Below are 4,589 nucleotides of genomic sequence, written 5' to 3' on the forward strand. Positions count from 1 at the left end.
GGTATCGCAACCTTAGTATGCACCGCAAAAGATGATAATTAGCCATGCTAATTAGGCCCTGCAACTACAATATATGGTCGTTGAAAGTTGCAATTCCGGGAAATCAAGTTCGCTTTGAAATCACCTTGCGTAACTGGCAATCCCGATGTGCTCCGTCGAGCTTTTATTTAAACAGAAGCAGCTTTTCTAGCCTCAAAGATGACCGCTTAAAAGCTTTGCAAAGGGAATTGTGTTGGAGGTGATTGCCAAATTTTTAAAATTTTTGCAAGTGCAGCAACCAGTGGCTTATCAAAGGTGTGGCCAAATACGTGCCAAGGTTTGGCATCGTGTCTAAACCTCTCGAACCAACTCCTTCGAGCATGCAGTTCCAAAAACCGTGGGCACTTGCCCTTAGTGGAAATAAAAGGTCTTTGCCCTAAGGCCAAAGGCCTTAAGGCGCTTAAATGGGAAAACACTTCAAAGATGGCGATGGCGTAGAGCCGCGGAGAGAGAGAAAGAGGGATCAAGGTCATTGGGATGCTCCACTGTGCTCGTCAACGTGATGGGTTCCCAGCAGCTCCCCCTCACACTCCTACTAAACTTGCTTGCGTGCGGTTTGATGCCGATCGAATCACCCCCTTCCTCCCCTCTTAGGGTTGCTGCCCACGATGTGGCTTCACCCTTCCCTTTTGTAGAGAACTTCCCCGCCTAACAAGAGATCACTTCCACAGCTTTCTTTGCATGCTCATGCAAGAAAAAGGTGGGTGGCTCCATGCCCTCATGACCAAAATAGCCCTTGCTCTGATACCAGTGTAAATTCCTTGCTGGGATTGCCTGGAATGAGTCTCCCAACCTCCCTTTAAATAGCCCCCCGGCCCTCATTCTCTATCCACACTCATAGCGGGCCCCTTGGGTCTGGTCCTTGACCACTGGGCTATGCCCTTGGCATGACAGGTGTGGTAAGCACAAATGGCACGCTCGCAACAAACTCGGAAGAATTGCAATAGTATGTACAATGTGAGAGAGAATCTAGAACTCATCATTAACACTAGGTTGGTAATGGGACACTTTTATGTCCTGGGACACTTTTATGTCCTGCTAAGTGACCATTTTCCTTGAATTATGTCAAGAGCTTCAAAATGGATTTTGAGGTGCTATCTGTCTAGAAAGTTGTCTCATGAGCTGAAAAAAACTCGACATTTTTTTGGAATATCAATTCCATCTTTAACCTTGTCCTTGCACAACATTTCACAACCTAAACTGTGTGAAAAAACGGGTCCTGTTTTTGGCTTTTTTCAACTTTTTGCAACTATACCACTCTAGAATTCATGTTTGTGAGGTCTATAATGCTAGAGAACTATCTTTAGTAGTCCTCAACGTGTCCTGATGCTTCTAGGGAGAAATAAATGCTAAAGTTGTAAGTTATGACCAAATTACAAAAATTGTCAAATCCTGTTTTTTAGCCAATTTTAGCTCTTCTATGATTTTTTTGGTGGCTTTCATGATATCCAAATGCAGTTTTGATTTTCTATGTCACATATTGTAACCTAAAGCTAATATTCCTTGAATTTGGGGCACCTAATACCCTATTTTGCATAGTAGACAACGATGGTTGATTTTTTCAATTATAGAAGAAAACGAAACATTCTAGTATATCAAGTATAGCTTTTTCAATATTGTTAGTTTCTTGTGATAACTACATGGATTTTGTAGGTAGTAACCATATCTAGTCATAAGGATCAAATTTGGCTAGATATTGAATAGTTTCTATGGGATTCTACAACTCATAATGTTGAACCCAGTTTTTTTCATGTTTGCTGTATTTAGCACTTCATCTTTGTCCCCAAGATTCCCCTTGGTAAGAGATGTATTATTCTTTTGACATGCTCCATGGCTCCTTATGAACCTAAAGGACAATAGGGAACTAAGAAAACATGCATATATTATTTGTATTGAGCGTGGCTATAGAAACTTTGATGATAGGTTTGCAGAATGGTAAAACTTCAACTTTTTTGTACCTATTTCTTTTGGCAAAACAAAAAATAGTGAGTGAGAAGCAATCATATGTTCTGATCACCAACCCGTTGAAGTTAACTAGGGAATTTATCTCAAGTCCTACAAAAATCCCTAATCTTATTTTTATGCAACAAAACGTAAGAAATGACTGTTTTGATGAAAATGTATTGGTCCATCAACTTTGGAGGCTTGGTGTGACCAAAAGATGAGAATTTTTACAAGTTTCTTATTTTTTCCATGTGTAGTAGGCCTTGAACTATAACCTCATGAAAGGATTTTACAAAATGAGTGGATCTACTACGGTTTTGGAGGTATTTTTCAAAACCCTGAAAGGACACTTTTATGTGCTGTTAGGTTACCAACCTAGTGTTAAAGATTAGAAATTTGAAGGTATTCATCTGATGAGAGGGTTGCAGGATGCCATCAGCCGGATGACGACACCTTTAGGGGGGGGTGTCAATCGACGCCTTGCGAAGCGAGGTGCCAGTGGGAGAGGCACCTTCTTCATCAATTGACATCCATCACGGATGGAACAACGCTGAAAGACTTTCTGCTCGGCGCAAGCCATTGCTCTCATGGCACCCGCTTCTTGAGGATTGCGACAACACTCGAAGAAACACTACTCAAGGCAAGCCACTGCCGAGAGAGAGAGAGAGAGAGAGACAGAGAGAGAGAGAGAGAGAGAGAGTTGGCAATCAGTTTTTGCGAAAAGTGTGCTTTACCTTAGCCTTTGGTTGGTTTTAAAATCCAAATAGTGGATTGATGGGAGTGGGGAAGGAGAAAATCCGCTTGCAAATTTTAAGAAAATAAAGCTAAATTGCACCTTACTTTGAAACTTTTTCTTTTTGAATCTAGGAAAATTTACCAAAATACCCCTCTGTACTACAAGAGGTTGTGTGCACTTGTGACGTTTTTAGCGACGGAAATACATTGGATTTTTATACTCCCCGGCGTCACTAAGACCATCGCTAATAGCGTCGCTACAAGAACGTCGCTATATGCGTCTCTATATAGCGATGTAGATAACGACGGTTGCAGGCTTCCTATAGCAACACTCATAGCGACATTACAGAGCCTTATATAGCGACACTTATAGCGATACCCGAGAGTAAAAAATTTTGGGTGGCAGGGCATTCACCCATCAACCATATTGAATGTTTCAATAATAGAGTAAACCCAAATGAATCCAAGATAATCCCAGATTCACCTTTGAAAGAAAGTGCAAGGTATAGACCCAAAGTCACCCACAAGACAATATAACCATTAACTCCATCATCCATAGTATTGTTGCAAAAAAAAAAAATTACAAAACCGACAAAAGTAAACTGATGAAAGTAAATCAATGACAATTGTACACATCATAGGCAAAAACACTCGATTGTTAAGCTTTGCAAATGTAATAGTTACAACACCATTGTCATTATTGAGAAAATATACATGGTTTCCAATAGTTACAAAAAGACGTATACACGTCATATCATTATACACACTATGACAAAAGGAAACTAATTCTATCTACCTACGGCTAGAGTGACGTTGTGTAATCAGACATCTCATCCCGTCCAAGCGGCATATATGTCGAATTTTGCAGAAAGAAACAATAAGACTTTCTGTAAGTATAAACATATAATTTACAAATGGAAAAGAGTAAACCCTAATACTAACCATGCCGCCGTAAGAACTCAAAATGTCCAAAAGGGAGTTTAAGCCCTTTCTGCCTGCGTACTCGCGCTCGTACGGTGTGGGGTCACGCCTTATCATTGACAATTGTTCAAAACATACAAAGAATCCATTATGTTGAAGTTTAAAAGTACAAATAGATGTAACTACCAAACCTAAAGATCAATGCAAAAAAACTTACAAAATTGGCCTCAAATGATGCCCACCCGCCGCTCACCAAGTGATGCGAGCTCCCTGCCTCTACTCGCGCTTTGGCTGCCTCCTTTTGTTGATTGTCAGGATTCTTGCGTGCTGCTCACTTCACATTCTTCCAATCTTCTTTGGCCAGCCAATTTTGTCTGTTCCACCCATGCTTTATTGTTTTTTGTACTTCAGAACGCTTGTGCTTGGAGTATTCATGCATTCGAATCTTCATCAGGTCTTCATTGAAGCGTCATCCCGACTTAACACAGGAAACTCGTAATACAGCATGCTGATGACTTTGTCTTTTAATTCACTTGACACTTCACTACAGGTGTTTAGTATGTAGTGTCTAAACACCTGAGAGCAAAGACCGCGCATGCGCAAGAGCACCCTCTTGCCTTCATCATCCAAGATGATACCGCCGTTGATGTTGATGGAGTACAACAAGCCCTCGCATCTGATGCGTGAACCTGGATGTCTTAGTAGGGGTCTCTAGCGGCATCTCGATGGGGGTATAGACGTCAGGTGTCTCCACTGGAGTCTGGGCCCCACAACGAGGAGTGTCGAGACTGGGGTGACTCCCGGAGGAGTAGGTAGTGGTGTGTAGCCAAGAACGATCGATAGCCGTGCAAAACCTCGGTTAGATGGAAATGCGCTGGCTGGTGTGCGGGCGTGGAAAGAAGGGGAAGGTAAAGAGCCTCGTCAAACATGAGGCGGTGTCGATGCATCAG

Source organism: Adiantum capillus-veneris, chromosome 24 (assembly GCF_014529385.1).
Source record: "Adiantum capillus-veneris isolate H3 chromosome 24, ASM1452938v2, whole genome shotgun sequence".
In the NCBI taxonomy this organism is placed as follows: domain Eukaryota; kingdom Viridiplantae; phylum Streptophyta; class Polypodiopsida; order Polypodiales; family Pteridaceae; genus Adiantum; species Adiantum capillus-veneris.